Here is a 12,500-nt window from a genome sequence, read left to right on the forward strand (position 1 = left end):
ATGTACTTATTGAAGGTGAGTGAGGGTAGTAAGGGGTCCATGGACCAGTATTCTTCCAACTCATGCTTCTTGGAGTGTGGCATGAGAAGCATGAGGGCAAAGAACACATACAGCTCCTGCACTCCCAGCATGGACCACTGTTGCATCTTGGCTGCACCTATACCACTCGCAGCACGTTGTGATTCATACCTGTTGGTCTCATCACATATGTGCTGCATGACTTCGTCATCTAGGAAGGCCAAAAGGTAGTCGACACACTCAGCATTTTCGTCCATAGTGAAGGCAGGCTGAACTCCTGAGGAGCTCTCATCGAAAACAAGATTTTCGGGGACAAAATCTGACCCTTCTGTCCACGCGAAGGCGTCCAGGATTCCCTGTCGTGGCGGTGTAGGGCGGGTGGTGGTGGTGGTGGTGGAGGTTGGCTGTGAGGGAGGCTTATCTCTGTCAAGGTTACTCTCACTGACCCTAGGTTGCCGTACAGCACTAACAGCCCTTACCCTACTAGCTACACCACTTTTCACTCTCCTAGATCTATCTCTACCTCTACGGCCTGCCTTCACTGTTGATGCTGGTGGTGACTCCGACGACGAAGACTCCGGAGATAAGTCAGCCGACGATGATGACGAGATGAGTAAAGCGAGGCTTGGGGAACGGGGAGGTGAATGCACTCGTGACTCATGGCGGGCTGGGTCAAGTGGGGGCATTGTTCTGGGGCTAACACTCCGCCTTTTCACTCCCTTCCCAAATTCTTGTCCTTCCTGCACTAAAGGCTCCTTTCCCTTGGAGCTAGACACTGATTCACTTATTGAAGCACTCGTTGTCGCTGTTTCTGGCGCGATAACCTCACCCGGCTCATCACACGATTCACCCGAATCGTCATAGTCACTGTCCATCATTATCATGGACAATTCTGCAAGTTCTCGTGCCACTGCAGAGTCACTGAGGCCTTTCCTGCTTGCGTCAACACTTTTCTTTGGAGTAGAGGTCACGGGGCCCTTTGCAATGGGCGCAGAAGCGGCAGGAATGGCGGGGCGCGAGTGCGACATGTTTTCTCTACAGCGGAGGACAAGGAACTAAATGCCGTGGCTTATCTGAGAAGGGAAGGGTTGACAATGACACTTTAGGCTGACTGCTGCTAACTTACAGGCTAATTTTTTATAGGTAGAAAATCTCGGCAATAAATAAAGAAATAGGTAGTTCCAGGTGAATGTAAATGTCAGTTAGGATTCTCCCTTCCTTTCTGATATATATTTTTATTACAGACATCGATTACAAGGCATAAATCAAATGGGAAATTACCATGGTAATGTAGCGAATGAATGCACGTGAGGTTTTGTCAGGTGATAATTAGCCAATTTCTGGAGTATAACACTATCACTTACCTGTTTTTTGGGGGGTATATATTATTTGGTATAAATATAGGGCATAGGGCTTTTTTCAATGGATGAAATCTGTGGAAAAATCAGGGGGAAATTTCCGTAGCGCAGCGCGGTGTGAGAGGTGAGAGGAGAGGGTAATGGAGGGCAGGTAGGGAGGGGAGTCACGAAGGGGGTAAAATCGCTAAAATGTCAACAATGGATGGGAGTACAGATGAGATTTGGAGTGCTGACTAGTGATGGACATTGGCAGTACTGATAGATGATACAAGCCACCACTTGAGAGCCCGGGATAATTCAAAATAACACAGAATCACAAAAGTGACGCTCCGCGGTATGATCCATTGTGGCCGAGCATCACGAAAGTGACGCCCCGCGGTTAAGGGGTTAAGGGACGAGAATTACAGCAGGTTACAGCTGTTTTCTGCAGGACGATCGGGAAAGGAATACAGTTTCTTCCCTTGTGTAGTTCTTCCTGGAAAAAGTATCTAAGTTACGACAGGGTATCGATAGTAGGAATGTTTGAGTATCCCAGCCCAAGTCATCGTTGCGTGAAATCCGATGAGTCTTGGTAATGAACATAAGAACATAAGAACATAAGAAGAGAGGATAACTGCAGTAGGCCGGTTGGCCCATGCTAGGCAGCTCCTAGAAGAGTAACTGAACTACTAGAATGAGATAAGGATAGCAGAGAAGAAGGCTCTCCCCCGCCCTCCAAACCCTCCAGCCGAAGCCGGCAGGAAAAAGTCAGAAAGAACACCACGCCATATAGAAAAACTGGCGTGGACATTTTACAGGAAAGTGTGAAAGGAGAATAGAGACTATCATAGTGTAACCTGAAAAGAAAATTTTTTTGAATTAGTATTGGTTATAAGATTTTCTTTATTCTATATCCACCCCTTATTTGTCATATGCTTATCTAGCCTATGCTTGAAACTCTCAATGGAAGAGGCAGCAACTACTTTACTAGGTAGCTTATTCCATTCGTCTACTACTCTATTACCAAACCAATTTCTACCGATTTCCTTTCTGAAACGGAATTTTTCTAGTTTGAAACCATTATTTCTAGTTCTATCCTGTACGCTCACTTTAAGTACCTTGCTAATATCTCCCTTATTTATACCATTCATCCACTTAAACACCTCAATTAAGTCTCCCCTTACTCTACGCCTCTCTAGCGAATGCAGACTTAGTCTTTTCAGTCTGTCTTCATATGACAGGTTCCGGATGTCATGTATCATTTTAGTCATTCTTCTCTGTACATTTTCTAACGAATTAATATCCATTCTATAGTAAGGACACCAAAATTGTACTGCGAAGTCTAAATGTGGCCTTACTAATGCTAGATAAAGTTTCAGTATTACTCTTGATGATCTATTGCTCACGCTTCTCGAAATAAATCCTAGGATCCTATTTGCTTTATTTCTCGCATTAATACACTGTAGCCTTGGTTTAAAGTCGTTACTAATCATAACTCCTAGATCTCTCTCGCATTCCGATTTGCTAATTTCTTTGTTATCTAAGCTGTATTTAGTATCTCCAATGGTCTTGCCTACGTTAAGTACTTTACATTTTTCAACGTTAAATTCCATTTGCCAAGTTTTAGACCATTTGGACAATGTATCGAGGTCTTTTTGTAAGTTATGGCAATCGTCAGTCGAGTTAATGATACGCCCTATTTTTGTATCGTCGGCAAATTTGCTGATGCTGCTATTGACTCCTAAGTCTAGATCATTTATATATATGATAAATAATAAGGGACCGAGTACTGAACCCTGTGGTACACCGCTAGTTACTAATCCCCAGTCCGACTTAGTTCCATTTATTAATACTCTCTGCTTTCGTCCTTTCAGCCAGGATTCTATCCATTTTAGGATATCGCCGTCTATACCGTGTGCTCGAACCTTTCTAACTAACCTTTCGTGTGGGACCCTATCAAAAGCTTTACTAAAGTCCAGATAAATAACATTGTAAGCTTTATCGCTATCTAGCCTCATAGACCTCCGAGTAGAATGACAACAAATTTGTGAGGCAGGATCGTCCTTGCCTGAATCCGTGCTGACTTTCGTTTATAAGATTAAATCTTTCTAAGTGTTCTCTAATCCTATTTGCCAAAATTGACTCTAACATTTTTCCTACTATTGACGTTAGACTTATTGGACGATAATTCGACGCAGCTGATTTATCACCCTTTTTAAAGATGGGCACTACGTTTGCGGTTTTCCACGCCTCTGGAACTTCTCCTGAACTTAAAGAGTCATTAAATAAAGTTAAAAGTGGCTGACATAATTCTTCTTTGGTTTCTTTTATAATTTTTGCATATATATCGTCCGGACCTGGCGATTTTTGAGGTTTTAACTTATTAATTTCTTTCAATACGTCCTCCTTACTAATGGTTATTTTACTAAGAATATTTTCCGTATTCTCATGGTAAATATTTGCTGCTTGAGGGACCAGGCTTAGATTTTCCTTGGTGAATACTGATATGAAATAATTATTTAGGGTGGAGCACATTTCTTTATCTTCACTGGTAATGTCACCTGATTCTGTTCTGAGTGGTCCTATCCTATCTTTATTTTTCGTACGGTACATTTGATAAAAACCCTTGGGGTTTTCTTTTGATTCACTAGCAACCTTAATTTCATAATTTCTCTTTGCTTTTCTTATCTCCGTCTTTACTTCTCTGTTTAAAATCGTGTAACGGTTACGTAAGTGTTCCTCTCCACGTTTTATTTTTCTATATATTCCTTTCCTTTGGCCTATGAGAGATTTTAATCTGTTGTTTAACCATCTTGGTTCTGAATTATTAGTTCTAAACGGCTTTGAAGGAATATATCTATCTTGGCCTCCGTGTATTATATTTATTAACTCGTTATACTTCTCACTGGTTGAACGTCTGTTTGGTACTGGAGCTGAGTTAATTTCCGTCACCTGGACTACATTCCTATCTACCACCTCCTCCCTCACAGACACCTGATGGACATCCCCACGTGCTTCCTGCGCCTGACCTATGACCTGGGGATCCCCACTGACCTGGCATTCCCTCAAATAGCTAATCTCCCTGTGGAATACCGTTCGAAAATAAGCTCTTAAGTCATCGAAATATCCTAGACGAAAATTAGGAACGGTGGAGGTATTTTCAGTGGAACAGACATCCCAAATAAATTTGAACTTAATTTCTTCATGATCGCTATTACCAACTCGTCCACCAACGTCTATATCGCTAATGATATTTTATTAGCTAAAACCAAATCTACAGTAGTATATTATTACCTCTGGTGGGCTCCCTGATATACTGATAAAGGAAATTATCCTGTACTGCCTCTAGTAATTCCTCTGACTCTGCATCTCCTGTCTGATTTCTCCAATCTATCCTTGGCAGATTAAGGTCCCCTACAATTATTACTAAGCTGGACTGTGATGCTTTCCTAATTTCCTCCCAGAGGTATTTACTATCAGCTCTACTTAATTTAGGAGATCTGTAAATTGCTCCTAAGACTAATTTCTCCCTATTGTTACTAATTTCAACCCAGACACTTTCTGTGTCCCTGTTTACTTTAATGTCTGCTTTATTGTAACGGTTTAATGAATCCTTTACATAAATAGCTCCCCCTCCCCCCTTTCTTCCCTGACGGTTTGACACAAAAATATTATAGCCTTTTATCTGATATTCTGCTAAAAATTCTCGAGTGTCTGTATTCATCCAAGTTTCACTAATAACGGCAATGTCTATTTTCTCTGTACAAATTAAAGCCCTCAGTTCATCTATTTTATTACGTAAACTCCGGCTGTTTGTGTAGTACACTTTCAGATTATTACTATAGTCTCACGAATCTAAAAGCAAGGTTTGGGTGGAGTCCAGCCGGGGATTTCCCGGCGTACAGCGTTGCCTTGTTTCCTATACTCTGATTGGCTAGCGGCTGACCTGACACCGTTAGAGCTCGCCGCTCACATCTCGCCGCCTGGCCTGACATGACTTCACCCACTTCTGTGTGTGTGTGTGTGTGTTTGTGTATGTGTGTGTAAAGACAAACTAATTTAAGTTATAAATATAACCATAATAATGAATTTAAAAATCGCACTCTCTCTCTCTCTCTCATATAATTTATGATTTCTAGTATGGTCCTAGATGTTGCCGCTCGTGAGTGTTTTAACTTATTTATTTCTATTAAGAAAATAGCGTATGTTCTACTGATTCCTTCAAATTATATTATAAACGTAATTGTTACATTACTTACCCAACTTAGAACTACCGTGAAAGTCGGTAAAAATAACTAAATTTTTTTCAGCAACACTGTAAAATATGTATGCCACGTTTCTTTATTGATGTACAAGAGCCATATGCATTACAAGTTTACCTTCCGTTTCTATGCTAGAATACTTACGTTTATATTGTATTAGTATGTGTGTACCTATCTGTGATGACTATTACATATATAACAGAATCTACTCATCGCTCGTTTAGGAAGTATGGCATGGGTGCACCCAGCGCCAGACCCCACCCAAACCTTGATTTTAGATTGGTGAGACTATAGTAGTTATGCCTTTACCTTGGCATTTACTGTTATTTATTTTATTACTAACTGGGAAACTCTTTACTTTACTAATATAACAATTTTTTGTACTATCGCTTATCGCCCTTCTATCATCGCTTGTTCTATCATCTATCATCGCCTGTTCAATTTGAGGTGCCTGAGTGGATGTATCTACACTATTGGTTGAACTTTTGTTCTTAATTTTGCAAGTATCGATGCATCTATCCAAACATGGTAATAATGATTTCTGACTGTAGTTGCTGCATCTTCCTGTACACCTACTTCTCAATCTCGAAAAAATCCCTCCAACTCCCTATCTATCATTCCAGCTAAAACAGTAACTCCCTGTCTACTAAGATGAGTCCCATCCCAACTATACAAGGCACTCCGTCCATAAAACCGGTCCCAGCTGTCTATGAAAGGTATTGCATTATCTTTGCAATACCTTTCAAGGCGGCAATTAATCCCTATTGCCCTGCTCAACCATTCCCTTCCAACCCGCCACCTTGGTAAAACACCAAGCACTACAGGGGTTCCTCCCCTCTCCCTAACCTTTTCTAACATCAACTTGTACCTTTTCCACAGTACCTCACTCTTACGACTACTAATATCATTGCCTCCTACACTGAGGCACACAGTGGGTTTGTCATCACTTTCCTTTACGATATTTGAAATTTTTTCTACCACATTAGCCACCCTGGCCCCTGGAAGACACACATGTTTAGCGAGTGGTGTATACATGGCCCTATTCAGATATCTCACCTGGGAGTCTCCAACAACAACAACATTTTTCTTACCTTTCTTGTTCTGATTATACTTACCTGTATTGGAAGTTCTCTCACCGTCCTTCTCCTCTACTTCCCTCTCTGCCTTCCCTTCACATTCGTCCCGTAGTGCGTCGAATGCATTAGTTGTCTTAACTTCCGTTTGCTTTTTAAGAGTGAACTTCGTTGCACCCTTGTTAACTAGTGTCCAACCTTCAGCCTTTTTCTCTTTCTCCTCCAACATCTCCTCCAACAATTCCCTCATCTGTGCCTTTTCCTGCCTGAGAATTTGTACCTCCCGCTTCAGTTCGAGAAGTTCCTCCTTTAATTCAAGGTAGTCCTTTTCAGTACCTGCAGTGGGGACACAGCTCTCTGCCGAGGAAGCCATTACGCACTAGTTCACACAAGGTAGCACACACTATCACGGGTCACTACGGGTCACCACAACACACACTCTCACGGATCACTAGCACAGCACTATCGCTGATCACTACAACACACTAACACAACCACTATCACAGATCACTAAAGCACACTAGCACAACACTACCACAGGTCTCAGGCACGTCTGACCAGACTGACCTCACGAGAGGTAGGAATGAGTCTTCTTAGTTACTAGAGAAGTCGTCCCTTCAGTCTGATTACATTTGGCCATCAACTCAGCTACAAGGGATTGGGGATATTTGTCAAATTAAAGCAAACGTACTAGAGTAAACTTGTATACTAATTGTTCTTTCTCTCCCCACAGGTAAGTACTGCTTTGCCTACCTGTGGCTGGCTGTTGCCGTGGTATGCACTACTCTTTTATAAAGAGGAAGAAGATGAAAAAGAAAAGGTGAATGAAGATGGAGAGAAGTAGAAAGAAAGAGAGAAGAGGAAGGGAGAGAAAAGGGTGGAGAAAAAGAGGAAAGAAGAAAAAAAATGGAGGTGGGGGGTATGGGGCAGTGAAGAATGAGATAATGGGGGGAACGGGGGGATATGCGGTTGAGGGAGGTAAAAGAGAAGAGAAGGAAGGGAAGTAGAAAATGGAGTGAGTGAGTCGAGAGGTGGGGGTAGGTGAGAGGGGGGTGTGGGGGTAGCGAGTGGGGGAATGAGGGTGGAGGAGTGAAGGGTATTGAGGGGGTGGGGGAGGGAGCTGCTGGAGGAGAAGATAGGACACGACAGGTGCTGGCACCGGTAATAAGGTGTCATCGGAGAGAGAGAGAGAGAGAGAGAGAGAGAGAGAGAGGAAATAATGGAGGGGACGAGACTGGAAGATGAGGGGAGGGTTTTAGGTAGAAAAGAAGGGGGCGTTGGAGAAAGATGCAGGGGAAAAGGGTGACGGAGGGAGTGGAGGGGATATGGATGGAATGGAGTACTGTAGAGGTGTGATAGGAAGGAAAAGGAGTAGACTGGGGGGGTGGGGGTGAAGGAATGGAACATACTGGAAGGTTGAGGTGAGGGGTCGTGCTTGGGTATATCGAGAGTGTAGGGTTTACTGAGTGACTTGAGGTGGAGGCGGTGAAGGAGAGTGACACTGGATTGACAGCTATAATAATCATCATGGAAGGAAATACCATATCATGCTAACTTTGAACTGTTTATTTTATCCATGCTAATTTCAGTCGATTTCGTCAGAATATAAATACCTACCGTCGTGGCTGAGAATTTATAACTTGTAATTATTTTTCTACCTGACTTAATGATGGTTTTGTTCGGCGTAGAGAAACCCACCATAGAAAATTGGTTATAAACTGCGCTGATTTACAACAACCTGGAATTTAAAAAGGGTATTTCTCCCTATTATTACGTCTGCACGCCAAATTGTGGAGAGCTGCTGTTTTTCCCCTGTTTCTTACTTTCTTCCAAACGCTTTTTCTGCTTAGCGTCATTCCTTTATTTTCTCACCATTTCATTTGAAACGTGGCACAACTGTTCCTTGCTTTAGTGACACGGGAAAGTATTTTTTTTTTTTTTTTTTTTTTTTTTTTTTTTTCAGAGGGATTTATGGAGTCAAATGTCGAACCATATAAATACACAAATTTTGTTATGATGTGGTACTATATGTACATTAATCCTCGTGGTAATTTACACAGGAGCATGTAAGTGTAGCCTCTGCAGCTGTGTGGAGACCATCTTGCATTCCCATGAAAATGTTAGCAGTCATGTTGAGATTTCCATGTACGAACTGCTGCAAAAAGGAGACAGAAAAGTAAAGGTTTGGGTGATAATTAAGAAGTGTTCAAATACATTTTTGACGTACATATACATTTATTTTTACCATAGATACATTTATTTATTTGTTTCTTTAGTTATTTATGGCACTCTTCTATGGGCTCAATTCCTAAGATATGAATGAAGGATTTTCGATCATGTGGTGCAAAGAAGGGAAGGCTGATCATATTCCTTTAAAAGACAGTAGGCCAGGTAAATGGTAAATAAAGTAATAGTAATAATAATGATAATAATAATAATAATAGTAGTAGTAGTAGTAGTAGTAGTAGCAGTAGTAGTAATAATAATAATAATAATAATAATAATAGTAATCATCATCATCATCATCATCATCATCATCCGGACCTCCTTTCCCACCCAAGGGCAGGGTGAGGAGTAGCAATGTCCAGACAGCCCAAATTTGCCAAATCCAATGGGCAACACTTCCATTCACTCATCATTCAAGCCCCCGGAATCCTGGCTCTATCGGATATGCCAAAGACATTCACCACGGTCTGTAGCTTCACATAATCGTATCTGATAGAGTCAGTCCAGTTGCTGCCATGTTAAAAAGGGGTGCCAAAATCCCTGATCATGCACTTCTTATAACATTCATCCAGCCAGCTCGATCTCTTGTCGGTTCCCAAGCCTCACCGACTTCCAAACCTCTCTTCCTCACACATTCATCCACCGTATCGCTTCACCTTCTCCTTGGCCTACCTCGCCTCCTCCCTTCTTCGAATTCGCTCAGATGTACCTTTTTCACCACTCTATTGCTATCCATTCTCTGCACATGACCATACCATCTCAGTACACTCTCTTCGATTCTGGTGTCCACCGACTTCCTCATTCCGCATCTTTCACGAATCACAGTATTTTGTATCCTGTCCACCCTCTGTACGCATCATACATTCCTCAGCAATCCCATCTCCACTGCTCTTACTCTTGACTTTTCATTTTCATGCCACACCATAGTCTCACATCCATATGTTAAAGTTGGCATTAACACTCCTTCATATAAGCCTTGTGCAGCTGCAACACTCAAGCCTCTGTTTCTTATCAGGAACTTCATTGCACCAGCTACTTTTCATCCTTGTGTCACTCTACTTTCAACTTCTTTTGCACATTTACCACTCCTTTCTATCACTGTACCCAGGTATTTGAACTCACCAGTTCCAGTCTCTCTCCATTCACTGTTACATCTCACTGGGAGTCACCTTCTCTCTCAACAACATCACTTTACTCTTTTCTACATTTACTGTCAAGGCACGACGCTTAAAAACATCAGCAAAACTCTGCACTAGCCTACCAAGTTCTTGTCTGGTACTTGCAGGCAGTACTGCATCATCAACATACAACAATTTTGAGATATTCCATTCATTACCAACGCCATCCCTCTCTCCATTACTCGTGTTTTTATTTGTCATCACCCCATACATATATATATTGAACAACCATGGGGACCTTATACAACCTTGTCGCACGCCCACACCGATCATGAACCATTCACATAGATGCCCATTAACCCTTACACATGCTTCACTACCATCATAAAAATTCGTGACACCACCTAGCAGCTTACCCTCTACTCCGTACATGCGCGAAACTTTCCACAATCTTTCTCTGTCCACTTTGTCATATGCTTTTCCCATATCCATGAATGCCACAAACACCTTATGGTCCCTCTCACAAGCCTTCTCTACTATCTGTCTCACTGCAAATATTTGGTCCACACATCCTCTGCCACTCCTAAAGCCACCGTGTTCATCAATCACAAGGACTTCTGGTATCTCGCTTACTTTATAATAATTCTTCCATAAACCCTCACTAGCACACTCAATAAACTTATGCCACGATAATTCTTGCACTCACTTCGCTAACCTTTATTTTTGTACAAGGGTACAATCACAACCTTCTTCCACTCTGCAGGCACAGTTTCTCTCATCCATGCCTTCTTATATATCTCCAACAAGCACTTCATTCCACTCTGTCCACTACACTTGAGGATCTCTGCATACACCTCATCAACCCTAGTGCTTTTCCTTTTTTCAGCCGCTTTACAGCTCTCTTTACCTGTGCGAGTGTCACGTTTCCTGGTACTGCATTCCTTCTCTGCACACCCCCAAAACCAATCATGTTTACAGCCACTCTGCACTCTCTAGCCCCATTCATCAGGCTTTCATAATATTCTTTCCATCTGGTCCTTACTTCATCTCCATGGGCTAATAATCTACCACCTACATCCTTCACACCATCATATTTCTTTCCTCTTTCACTTCTACATTTCTGCACCTCTTTCCAGAATAACTTTCAATTTTCAGAGTAGTTCGCATTCATTTTTCTCCCTAGCTCCTCATTTACCGCGTCCATTTTCCTCTTCACTTCTCTTTACGTGCTTCTTGCTCTCAACATATTCAGTTCTTATTGCAGCTGAACCCCTGTTCTGTAACCACTATAGCCACTTCCTCCTCTTTTCCTCCACCGCTCTCTTTATCTCCTCATCCCTCCATGCCGTACCTTTCTTCTTTGTTGTTACTCTTGCCACACCCCACACCGCTTTAGCGGTGACGATGACGACGACGATGATGATGAAGATGGTAATGATGATGATGATAGCAACTAAAAACCTAAAATCCCAGTGAAAAGTTGTAAATTGAGTGCAAAAGTCATTAGTGCTGTGGCGGCAAGACATTAAGAATTTGTGGAATGGAAACGCAAGTCTTCAGCGGATCAAAAATGGATTCTCCTGTTCCCAACTTTGTCTTGTAATTCAGGTCACTTCCAACTTCACGGCTAGTTAGTCCTGCCGCCACCAACTTTTAACCCTGTCAAAAAGTAGGCTGGAAGGAAATGGCTCCACACTTTTATCTATCTGGCTGAAATGCAGATTTGTGTGTGTGTGTGTGTGTGTGTGTGTGTGTGTGTGTGTGTGTGTGTGTGTGTGTGTGTGTGTAGGATAGATCGTAATTAGAATAGTCCTTTTCTTGACTAATTAGGATCGAGTAATTGAAAAAAAAGTTTTTTTTTTTTTTTTTTTTTTTTTTTTTTTTTTTTTTTAGCTTCTTCCTATCCTACCTCTAGATCTATGCAGCTCTGACAGCATCTGTTATTGAAGAATAGCACATTGGCGCGTTTTTTAAATTATATGTATGCTAAAATTGTGCACTTTTATTCATCCTAGACAATTCCAGCTGGGATATTCAGGTCTTCAGTAATCCTTTCCTTCTCATAAACTTAATAAAAGCGTCTGGAGATACAAGAATGGCGTTATCGTATTAAAAATTGAATCCTTCCAATAGTAACCTCCTCTGTAATCGCCAGCATTCTCCAGTTCACCTTGCAGAAATGAGCACTGACACGCTTTTCCATTTATTTCATTCTTCCTATCTCCATGCTGTTTTGTTCACTGAATTTAATCTTGATATCATAATGCCTTTTTTTTTCGCATTAAGAGAGGCTACGAATTTGATGGATGGAATAAAGCCTTCTATCACCCCATCGTAACAAGAGGTGGAAAGGTTGGGTGGGAGAGAGAGACAGGTTAGAGATTGATTTTTTCCCCCTCACTGTCTCGCTTTCTAACGTTTCGGGCCACACGGAACCGATCCTCAGATCCTTTTTTTTTCTTTCTT

This window comes from Coenobita brevimanus, chromosome 1, assembly GCF_032717465.1.
Source record: "Coenobita brevimanus isolate Jiangsu-jjx chromosome 1, ASM3271746v2, whole genome shotgun sequence".
In the NCBI taxonomy this organism is placed as follows: domain Eukaryota; kingdom Metazoa; phylum Arthropoda; class Malacostraca; order Decapoda; family Coenobitidae; genus Coenobita; species Coenobita brevimanus.